Source organism: Tauraco erythrolophus, chromosome 10 (genome assembly GCF_009769465.1).
Source record: "Tauraco erythrolophus isolate bTauEry1 chromosome 10, bTauEry1.pri, whole genome shotgun sequence".
In the NCBI taxonomy this organism is placed as follows: Eukaryota; Metazoa; Chordata; class Aves; order Musophagiformes; family Musophagidae; genus Tauraco; species Tauraco erythrolophus.
In genome coordinates this window covers 23,869,649-23,882,368 of record NC_141474.1, presented here as the reverse complement: position 1 = coordinate 23,882,368, position 12,720 = coordinate 23,869,649, and the positions used below count along the sequence as shown (strand labels likewise).

Genomic DNA, 12,720 nt, shown 5'->3' with positions numbered 1-12,720 from the left:
ATCAATAATATCGTATTTGCTACACCATTTTGTTAGTAGTAGGCAAGTAATGAAAGGTTTTTTCCTACAGGTCCTGCAGTAGGAGTCAAATGAAGATGACAGTACAGATCCAGAGAGTAGATCCACAAAATAATTTTGAAGAGCCCCTTATTATCACAACCATGCTTTGTTTTCCACGCACCACCAACATGTACATCACCAACAGGAGTTAACAAGCAAACGACTGCTAAAGGTAATGAGCACAGGTTCAGAGAGTTTCAAGTGATTGGACCCCTGAGCCAAAGGCAGGGTCCTGGAGCGATTGTGAGCAGTGGTGCAAACAGAACCTTGGCTGGCAAAATTACCTGTCTGAATGACAGTAACCTCATGCTGAACTGGTAATAACTATCCTCCTCGTACCGGTCCTGGGGTCAATTTCCAAAGGATCACTAGCCAGTTCCAACTGGGTGATCAATAGATGGACAGTTAATTTTACAGTTAGCTGCATATGGTACAAAACCTCCTAAATCTATTGTTCTTAAAGAAAAAAGTCATTCTGCTGAATAAAATTCTAAACCTTCAACAGCTGGAAGAGGAAACAAACTGGAGAAAATAACAAGTCACTGTAAGTATTTAATTTCTTAAGAGTTTTGCACATGATAAGCACCAGAAAAAGCTTAAGAACGTGAACTCGATTCTAATTCTGTCACAGATTTACTGCATAGTTTTGGTCAAAACATATATTTTACTATCATAATTCTCATCTGTAGGATGGCACAATGATACATTTGATTGTTTATAATGTCAATTATTTACAGCAAAGTTTAGATTTCTCTAAATACATTATATAGATATGGAGAGATAGATACAGGTGTAACATTGTCTAGCACAACCCAAATCCACGAGTTTGGTTTCCACAGGTGATGTTACAATACATATCTCTAAATGAGAGAGATGAGAAAGCATCTAAGACGTGAGCATCCAAAAGTTTGAATCCTGAAGACTTGCACTGCATGATTTGTGTTGTGACTCCAGTCAGGATCTTTTTAGAAATAGGCAGAGGAAGGAAAGGCCTGTTGCTGACAAAACACAAGGTTTTAATGGTGCTAAAATATGTCCCCTGCTGACATAGTCAAAAGGGACAGCACGGTGTACAGATCACAGCTTGTTCAAGCATTTCAGATACGAAGTGAGGAAAATCTTAATCTTTATCAAGCAAACTTAACTGTTGCTGAATTTTTATTGTTTAAGCAATATACAGAAATCCCTAACACCAAAATCTTCAAAAACAAGTAGAAAGCAACTGGAATTTATCTGCAGCCACCACGGTAGTGAGTCATTGCTGGCAAACTTGTATAACTATTTCAACAGCAGGCCTTTCTCAAATGACCTCAGTGGTCACGCAAAATATCTTGTGCCACAAACACAGGCATTTTTCTCTTTTCTGATTTAATGGTGCTTTCATTATCAAATTAAAATGTCACTCAGATGCCCATCATGGTGTTTCTGCAAAAGAACAGTAGGCTGAAAACCCTCATGTATTTGAGTGGCACAGAATGCCAATCAGAGCTGCATACTGATGGTGGAGCCGTCAATTACAAAACCCACAAAGATACTGAGAGCCACTAAAGCCCGAGGGGCCCAGCCCCTTAACATTTCTTGGATGTGATGAAGTTCATGATCCAGAATGTCAGAGGCAGAACAATTCTCCTAAGGCAGTTGTAACTGCCATTCCATATCATTCAACACTCACTCATCTTGTTTCTTCTAGCCACACACTGAGCCAGCAGGCTACAGAAAACTAGAAACGGGCACTCTACATTTTAAATCCATCTAAGGACACATTTTATTTGTTCCATTTCTTCGGGCTTCACATTACACACTGTCATTGCCAGCATGCTCATAATGATAAGCCTACATTAGGTGTAACTCAAAGCACCAGATTTAGAGTAATGCTGGATACAGCCTTGCTGTCTACCACTCTGCTACCTCAGGAAGCTATCCAAGCTAACATCATTTCAGACACATAAATTTGTTTTGTGGTTTTTCTTCTGCAAGATTCACAGATCGTGCAGAGATTGCTCTCCCATAAATCAGACTGCAAAGCATCCTGCATGAAGCATCCCATAGAGAACCACACATTTTTCAAATAAATCCAGCTTTGTAAAATCACACTGCTGTTAGTAGGTACACAGTTCTGTAACAAAAAAAGGTATGAAATGAAGCATATGAATAAGCATCTCCTTCATATCTAATGACAATGTACTTATTACACTGCTGGATGTATTGCTACTTCTTTGATTATGTTTCTTCTTTCCAAATGGAAGAAGCACTATTACTGAAAGTACGTTCTGCAAAGGCTGCCCGACAAACTACCAAAACAAAGTGCATGACATTAAAAGAGCTGATGTTTGATTCTTGTTTTATAATCCTGAATGCTGCCTACGACAGAGAGGTTAAGAACTATGCACCAAACCAAACAATACTACTTTCTTAGTGCTTTACTGCTAAATAGCTTCATCTCACTTGCTCCATTACTGTGCCTGGAATCCAAGGATCATACGGAAATCTGCTGCTGTAAGCCAGGCAGTGCTACCATGACTGTTATGGCACAAAGGTGCAAATCTCCTTTAGGACTTCCAGGTCCAAGCACATCTATTCCAGCTCCTGATTCTCATGCTCCTAGCTACAGTGAGACCATCAGATAGGGTGAGGCAGTTCCAAAGCTAGTGGAGACAACAGAAAGGATATAGTTAGATAACACTGTGGACCCTTAAATTTTGCTCAGATTTTGAGCGGGAAAAACACAGTAAGACAATAAATTTCTCCAGAATAAATGAAACAACTCATAGTCAGTAACTGTAAACATCTGCAGTTTTTAAACAAGTGCCTGCATGAGGGTGAAGTTAAAGGGAACTAATTGGCTTATTCCACTAAAAAGAAATTGCACTCTTGCTTTTTTTTCCCTGACTTTTCTCCTATGAAACTAGCACACATCCTGAATTCTTAAGATTTTCTGTGCTTCTCTACACTGTCACATGGACATCAATCTTAACAAAATTTCACAATTTGGTAAGTTAAAAATCCAGCTGCTTTCAGAGGATTTAGAAAAAGTAACAAGATTTTTCCTTCTGCTTGCATTTGGTAGATGCGTGTCTTCTTTTAATCTCAAATATGAAAATGTCACGATGGTTAATTCCTTCATTATGTCTTGATCAGGGACAGCATGTCCTCCTCATAGGAGTGGAATCCAAATCCATTTTAAAAAAAGACATTAGTAATATAAACTCATGTGATTGGCCTACAAAAAAAAAAAATGTCCACAACTAAGCTCATGTAATTGAATATCATAAAACCTACTTTAAGAGACAGATTTTGCCACTTTGCCTTCCACATGGAATTTAAATTGTGGATTGCAAAAATTGAAAAACTTCATCTGCTTGAGATCATCTTATTTGAGGACTGATTTCTCTTACCATTACTCTTGCACACAAAATATATATATTGATACATTTCTGAAATAGGGAAAAGGAGTTCTTTGGCAATGTGCTCTCTAGGTGGATCTCTTTGGTCCAAAATAACCTGAGTCTTATACAGCAGCTCTACAATGTGTAGGTCATGATACCTGAGGAACGAATAGGAGACATAATTAGAGCATGAAATGCAAGACACGCAAAACATAGTGGTTATTATGAAGTAACAATGAAATAATATTATTTCATAGATTTCTAGGTTGGAAAAGACCTTAGAGATCATCCAGTCCAACCGTCCCTAATCCCCCATTAAACCATATCCCTAAGCAGTTCATCCACCCTTTTCTTAAACACATTCAGGGATGGGGACTCAACCACCTCCCTGGGCAGCCTATTCCAGTGGCTGACAACCCTTTCAGAGAAGAAATACTTTCTAACATCCAACCTGAACCTCCCCTGACTAAGCTTATACCCATTTCCTCTTGTTCTATCGCCCATCACTAATGTAAAGAGCCCTTCCCCTACCTCCCCACCATCCCTTCTCAAGTATTTGTAGGCTGTAATCAGGTCTCCCCTCAGCCTCCTCTTCTCTAGGCTAAACAGCCCCAAATTTGGCAGATGAAAAAAGGGCAGATCACTAAATCATCAAAGCAGTGAATGCTAAGACCCCATAACTACACCACATGAAGGTCAGGGCATTTCATTTTAGATAGAACTCCAGTCAGATTCCCTGGGCCAGATGTATCCAGTAATGCACATATGAATCAATGTTGCCCAAAAGGCCAAGTTTTAGTTGGACTCTTATGTCTTCAATTAAATATTGTTGCATTTCACAGACTTCTGAACTAAAGCGTTCAGTTTCATTTCCCTGAAATAAGCCCAGGGCTACATATCAGTAAGTAACAATTATGGGGTTTGCTTCAAAATTGCAGGACTGATCCAAACAGGAGACTAATGAAGACACACCAGAGTGGCTTGGGTGTACATTTGTTTATATTTTAATTAATATCAAAGGGTCACATATCTTTGAATGGTATTTGGTTTATACATCACTTATAGCCTAATAAATAGACAGCTTCCAGGCCTCAATATGCTTTTTCATAATATGGCATAAGCTTGTAAAGCAAGAAATCCCTTTTGAGGGGGAAAAAAAGCCCTGAAACAAAACCATAGACCAGCCCCCTCCCTTCTCAACTGGCAAGGACTTCTGTTAAAGAGATGGATGAGAAAGTAAGTGCCCCACCAACTCTCCCCTTCATTACAGACTGTCAGCCTAGCAGCAAATACTACCAGTTCACTTAAAGGCATGGGAGGCCACCTTCCACAGGTCTGGTGATGCAGCTCTTTTACTGTCCTTCAGTTACTGCTGTTGAGTCAATGGAAGAGAACCATTGACAATAACCTCAGCTCTCACCTATATAATAAATTCCCATACACCAGTAACAGCAAGGGACTGAAAAAATGGATTTGCACATCTGACTTTATAATTAGAGTCGTGAACATCATGTCATTTTGACAGGCAGAATCCCCTTGACTGCAAGACATTATGGAAACAAGATGAGCTGATGAACCCTCCTCTTAGCACATGGCTGGAGCCCCACATTCAACAGGAGCACAGCGTGGGTTAGGAAACTCCAAGAAGTTTAAGGAACACTGATTACAGCTCTGTTAGAAGTTTCCAAACTCTGGTTCAAAGAATTACACTGCCTGATCATGTGATATTTGCTATTTTTCTAGTTCCAGCTGAAGAAAAACTAAACAAAAGAAAGGAATGAGGAGATGGAAGAGGAAAAGCAGAATGCTTACACTGAAAGAGACACGATATGCATCTATCACACTGTAGCCAGCTAAATAGATGTAAATATTTTCAAGTGTTACATCAGTATGTAAGCAAATTCCTCAAGGAAGTTGTATGAGCGAATATGAGGAGTGATGGCCCAAATCCCTCTTTCTAAAAAGATATGATGCATGCTAAAAAAAATGTCCTGTTCTGCTTCTCCACCAAGAATTGTGGCTTCTCGTGAAATTAATTTTTTAACAACAAAGATAATCAACACATACTTTTATTTATTTATTTGGAACTCTCCAGGACACCAGCTGAGGAAGATTAGGTTATACTAAACCAGCCCACGAAAACAAAGTTTTAAAGGCATTCCACTAAAACCCATGAGTCGCCTCCATCGCCCTGAATGAAGATGCGACGCAAGTCAACGCTACTCTTTGGAACAAGCACGCCATGCAGAGGGGCACTGAAAGCTGAAGACCACTAACACACTGGCAGTGCCATTCACCCTTTGTGAAACATCATCTTTGCACAAACACACTGAAGAGGTTTTATCAACAAAAAAAGGCAAGAGAATCTTACTTCCTTACTAAATTCCATTCCTGGTCTTTGACATACTAGGAATTAGATCACTAGGCAGAAGAATGAATTTCAGATTAGTCTCAGCAGTGCTAAATACACAAACATCTTAACAAACACAGCTATAACTGATTGCTCTATCAGAAAGGAGTTTATCATTGTATCATCTCTTATAGTTTACAGAAACCAACAACCCTGCCTGGAGCTTCTCAATAATCTTTTACCAACTCCTAAAAAAGTGTTTGGATCCTTGTGGACAAAAGAATCAGAAGTTATCAAACTAGAAAATTTTCCTTTGTTTGTTTTAAATAAGTAAAGAAAGAAACTAAATGCTGAGTTTATAAAACCAGCTTCAAAGGATGCAGATATAAAATCCAAGAAAAGTCCATGGCACATTTTGTATGTGACCTCCTGCTGCATACTGCTCCAAGAATTGAGTAATATCCCTGATCTCTGGATCTCCTTTGGTTTTTATAAACCTTCCTCTTTTATAAAAATTTGTTTGTGTTACATCTTACCTTTAAGACTAGTGATACAGAAAAAAAAAATAAATTATTTTCAAATAGATGCAGATAAGAAGTAAAGAAAACAGCCCATTTGAGGGTTGGTTTGTTTGTGGTTTTAAAGAAACATGGAAAGGAGAAAACAACTGGCTGAAATACCAATTGTTAGACTAAACAAAAAGCATGAAATACAGAAATTTAATTTTTACAGAAGGCAGCTGTTTACCAAAGAAAGAAAAATAATAATAATAAAAAATGACTGCTCCCTTAGTTTTCTATTATTTATTAATCTTTGGACAAAGAAACTTGTAACTTAATGATGAAGTAACTTGCTGATAATCAATATAATTCCTGAATGTATATCATTAGACTTTTAGCTATTCTAGTTTCCATAGATCCAAAATTACTGGTTTCCATACTCAGTAATTAAGTACCATCATTCTAGTTTTACAGATAAGAGACAAGGATGACCTAACAGAGGACAGTCACTTTTTTGGAGATGGCGTGTGTTAGGACTCACTTAGTGGTTAATAAAAACTCTCTCAGCAATTTGGATTCCTACTTGAACTGTCTTCTGATAGAACTGTCTAAAGAATGTCTAAATAAACTCTATTTCTCCAAAGTCAGAAATTGTGCTCCCTAATACAAGAACATGTAATTCTCAAAACTTGCAAAAAATAAATGCTGCGATTCTTTAAATACTTCTCAAAAGTCACTGTTAGCACAATGGCCATAAAAAGCGATCCAATTAAAAGTCTGATGGGAAATAAAACACTCACCTATCACGTCCAGTTTTGGCCAAACAAAGGAACGCAAGAAGATAAATTGTAATGTCATAATTTTGTTGCTGTAACCCTTAAGTCTTCATCACCAACCCTCATCTGTTACAGCTACAAACAGGCGATGCTTTCTTTGGATGGGGAACAGTGCTTTTCTGTTTGTAGTGTAATGAATCCAGCAGTGTGGGTCCAGGAGAGACAAACAAGTGCTAAAGAGATGAGAATAAATAATTCAACCCAATTAGAATCCATGAATCCCCTGGTCAGACTAGTAGGAATCGGTACCTCTGAAAACAAAGCCTACAGCTGTGAGAGGGAAAAAAAGATCAACTAAGGATTCCTGAAGCATCACAGCCAAAATTACGGTTTTAAGTCTGTGGCTACTACAGTTTACTAGATTTGCATGTCAAAATCCAGTGCTTAGCAGTTTTAAATGCCAAATGAGAAAGTTAGTTACACTAAGGTTTTAATTACCAAATCTTCCTTCTGAAAAATGTAGCTCGTTTCATTGCAGGACACAGCCAGGCTATGGAATAATTAATTTCAGAGAAACTCAGTGTTCAGCTAGGTGTGAGAGCACACTGACACAGCAGAACGCTATGGAAAAGATCGACAGTGACTTATTATTCACTATTTCCCATATCATCAGAACATCAACCAAAATTATCCTAAGGACCGTAAAACACTGACAGAAAGAAGCTCTTCTTTCGTATAACATGCAGGCAATCGGTAGATTTCTTTACACCAGTATGTTACAGAAGCCAGATGCACAGATGTGATCGAAAGCTATTAAGAGGTCTAACAGCATCCCCAACTCGGGAATACTGAAGCTTCCTCTCCTCAGAGGCTGGAGAGTGGCACCGGAGCAAGGATCATTTCACACTAGTGTATTTTCCTCCTTCCTTAATTCCAAGGAGCACTTTGAGACAAGACATTGGGGAAGGTGAATCTTTGGTCCAGTCATTTTTATTTTTCCCCACAAAGTTAGTTCAAGATAGCAACACTTTCTGTTGCAGTAGCAGATCTATTTCACAGGCAACTGGCAAAGATCAAGCCTAAGGGAACAAATCACACTTGTAAAAATCTCTCTCAGCTACCTGATAGCAAATCTTTGGCAAGAACAGTTCACAGTTTCAGTTTCTTCGGTAACTTTGCAGAGGTAAGGGTGATAAAAGCTGTCCTTTGAACTTTTCTTTGGAAGATTTGGACAGCCTGGGAAGGAATAAACACTTAACTCCTTTTAACCAAAGAAAAAGACGACTCTGGATATGGCAAGGGCTTTAATTCTCTTTTTTTTTTTTTTCCCCCCTGGACTGAACTGAAATTGAGAGGAAAAATGCACCAGTCAGTGAATAAATTGCTTTAGATGGTACATAGAGGTGACCTCACAATTGGGGAATGTGGTTTAACAGTAGTTTTACGAAATGCTGTATATAGTCATGAGGCTCTAAATTTTTCTCACTCTTCTTTCTGAAGTAGTAGTCCAAAAAAAAGCTGTCTTCACTGACCTATATTAGAGACAGATGTCATGGATTCAAACAGACATCAGAATCTAATATACCACACTGAAGTCTTAAGAAGAGGAAAGCTATGTATGTGGAGGAAAATGTTTCCTCCAGAAACCTTGCTGTAAATACAGAATGTAACCCTGACCCAGAAGAACCCTTGCAGATGGTCACTTAACATGTCCAAACTGCTTTAAGGTAAATAATAAAGAATAGTCAGAACCCTTAACAGTAAGAATAGCTGCAGAGCCACCCAGATCAAAAACCTCTCCTGTTTACTCCATACATTGTTCTAGTGAATGCTCTGCTAAGAAAACTTTTTTTTTTTTCACTTCAAAGAGCAGCTGCTTGTCTGAAAAGGCCATTCAACCGACATCTAAACTGCCATATGTAACCCTGATAAGTCAGAGAACAGAATAAAGTTTGTCTCAAAGAACTGTGAACAGCCCAATTAATCAGACCTTCCTTCATCTTGTATCACCCCTAACTTCACTGGACCTGAACATCAGTCCTACATCAGAAGGAGGTTATTTGTGGCTCTGCAGAAGAGTACATGCAGAAGTGGTTTTCTAAGATGTTTGATGTACAGGCTAAAGGAGAGCTCCACGGCTGAGCATCGAAACAGGTTTCACTTTTCAACAGGACAGATCCTATCCTCTCCTCCTTGTTAATTCATCAAAACAGCAACACTTCACAAAATCACCTGAGCCTGAGTTCCATGATGCTGAAATACAGCTCAGAGTCCCTGACTCAGTCGAATGTTTGAATTACTAAAAGAGGATGAAAAGGAGCAGGAGGAAGGCACTCAACGTTTTGCAGCTGTATAGGATCCTGCTCACAATTTTCAGGGCTTCAAGATCAGCCCTTTTAAAGAGCCAGGGGGAAGATATTTCTAAGTGGGAAACCATTTTGTTTGTTGGCTTTTCAGTTTATCCTTCTTTAATGAGTTGGAATAGATTGCATGGCAGACAAGCAAGAAGCAGCACACACATATTCTGTCAGTTTTCTGTCCCTCTCTTTGTGGTCCTGATTCTCGTTGCTGAGAGCAGGATCAGGGCTGCAGCGAGTGTCAGGAGTAGCGTTTCTGCTTGTTTGCATTTCTGCTGAGGAAGAATCACACGGGCTTCTGTGTAACTTTAGAGTACAAAGTATTTCATAAAAGTTCATGTTTAATTGTTTGGTTTTCTCAAAAGCAACTAGACAAAAGCTCATCTGAGCCTCACAATTCAATTCAAACACCGATAACCTCAAAAACATCTTACAGCAACAACTGCTATACGACTCCCTCCCCGACACAGCACATCAGATGCAGCTGTAAGTAACCTCCTGCTGCAAAGTAGCCTTCATCGTGTTTTGTTCATTGCAATGGGCAACACACAACACCAGCTCTCCCACCAGCCCTTGTTAGCTCTGGGGTCCTTTACAGTACTTTTCCAGTGCAGATATGTCAAGGATGCCAGCAGCAATGTCATGCTTCCTCAAGGAAAAAGCATATTTTAAATTTATCAATCTAATAAAAACTTACCTTCTCCTTCAGTCCTAGAACAACTTTAAACAGTATAATAAGACTTACTGTCAGGTTTCCAGTCATAATACTGAGAACAGAACAAGTAAAATAAAATACACCTCTGAATTATATTTAACGGTTCCTTCAGTCTCTCTCACCTAGAGTTCCTCTAGCCTATCATCTCTGTAGAAAGCTAAGGATTATGGTTTCACTACCTGGCAGATCACCATCCTCTCTTCTGCTAGGCAATTCTTCTCAAGCACAGCAATAAGGATTCCTGCTTTCTTTCAGTATAAATGAAATATTGTTTTCTTACCTAACAGATGATAACCACAGCTGTTAAAAGTATGTCTTGGTTTTATTGTCCTTGCCCAGTATGCAAGAAATCTGTGTTTGTTCCACCAAACTCTTCCCTGCCTTGATGACCTACTACATATTCTTAAAATTTATGCACGACATTCTTAGCACATACTGACAGCAAAGCTTTGATGTCTCTGGTCATGTTACAGCAATGCAGAAAACAAATTTAGAGACAGATTGAGTAAAGTAAACTGTCTCTTCCCATACACTCCATTTACAAAACCTCCTCACAGCCAGCTACAGAAAAATATAAATTAGGAGCTGACAACTAAGCTGTGTCTAGATATCATAGCAAGAGTGTTCTTCAGATTAAGTGACATGCTTCAGAAGCAGGCTTGATAAACAGTGTAATGTTCTCTTGTTAGAATAACCTTGATTTCCCATTCAATCATCATATGAGGATTCCCTAAAACATTTCCAAGGCAATTAGATTTCTCTTTGGAGCTGGAACCGTGCTGGCCTGCAAGAAGGCATCTGTGTCAAGTCAGACAGGTGCAGAAGAGCTGATGCTTGGTGATCACATACATGGCTTTGGGATTTCCAACAGAGTTTAATGATAAGCTCACAACCACTTGGATTCAGGACAGGCAGCGACAAATCACCTGTTTCCACAATGTGTGCTGGTACTTTGTTCATTATGACCAATATTAAGAATACAATGACAAGTGCCAGTGTTCTAACGTAAATCCGTATCAAAACCCATGATGCTACAGAACGTCTAGTCCTTGCAGTAAACTGCATGGCCAATTAGAAGCAGAATGAAACTAATTCCTTTAGTGGTCTTAAGACAGTATTTCTAACCTCTTTAACTGAAGTTCTGAGAATGATCAATGCTTAGATAGCTCAATCCATTCAATTTTGTAAGTTATTCACAGGGCAAGAAGATCTCTGTAGGAGGATATTCAGTAACTAGAAAGTTAACAAGTCTTACCAGTGCAAAAACTGGTCAAAACTAAAATAATTTATCTCTGAGTTTTAGAACAGTTTTCTGAAGAACATGAAGTGTGGCTTTTCATATGCTCTTCTCAAAAAAAAGATAAAGCATCAGGAAGGCCTTATGTCATTTATGAGCTTATAGATAATCCCTGAATTGGGTTTTGCTACTAAAGTAAATTTAGCCTTTTGTGAATGCAACAACTGTAAAAATTTTTCTCAAACAACACTTAATAGAAACTTGTAAAGTTAACTAGTTATAAACATATCCACCCAAGGAAAACAAACATACATTTAATTAGGTTAATGCTACTGTGGTGAAGAACTACAAGCAAAGTAAGTGTTCCACTTTACAAATGCAGAAGGGAAAAAAGAACTGAGCCTTTTCTTTACAGACTTCCCAGTTTTTACACAACTAGTCTGGCAAAAAGTATTTCCTATTTAATATGCACACTAATTGGAACTATATGTATTACAATATTTTTTTTTTTGTGAAAATTCTTATTGACTGTTCTGTTATTGTGCTCAATCAAAAACAGGTTGAAAAGCTTATGAGTCATTCCTTTTTGCTTTTAAAATACTTGTACATCGTCTTTCTGCCAAGAATATGGAGAACTCCTAGTGTTTGAAGATTTATTAATAATCTCTAGCAGTCCAAAAGTCCTCAGCTACTTCTTTAGATATTCTTGCAAGAGTGTTGTCCAGACACACCAATTCTAAAGCACATAAACTTAGGTATCTGCTTCTTGAATTTTTGTTGTTGATATTAAGGAAAGCATGTTTTTTTCCCTCATCCAGACAGAAAAAACTCCGTGTATTTACTGCACACTTCTATAAATACATTATCACTGTTTTCCCTTATGCTCTTGGTAAAAATGTTTTTCCATGAACATTTCTTTCTTATGAAACTGAACTTCTTGGGGTAAACAGTATAAAACTGCTTTAAACAATGCCCAGTCATTCATATTTTTTGCTTTACATTCTTTTCCCACATGGTTTGGTTCATAATTACTTCCAGCTTCAGGAAACTGGCCCTTTTAAAAGCACAAAACATAAGTTTTTTATTTTTTGCACTTAACAAATCAAGTAATGAATCAATTCTATCTAAGTAGCCAGTAATTACGAGTTCTACAGTCTTTATCTTCTTCATCGACTGAGGGTGTCTAACACAGGAATCCCAAAGTTCGATAACGGAGACTCACATGAGAAATACTTATGAGAATTCCAAATGATCAAAACTGAAAAAAACCAGAAATTACCTAAGAAGAAAAAAACAAAAAAACCCCCAAGGATGGCAGTTACATCCCACCCAAATGTGA

At 38.2% G+C, this 12,720-nt stretch overlaps 1 protein-coding gene across 1 annotated transcript in view; it reads right to left on the bottom strand.

Moving 5' to 3' along the window:
- The window catches only part of ST3GAL3 (ST3 beta-galactoside alpha-2,3-sialyltransferase 3), a 184,252-nt gene that overhangs the window by 115,590 nt on the left and 55,942 nt on the right, over nt 1–12,720 (bottom strand).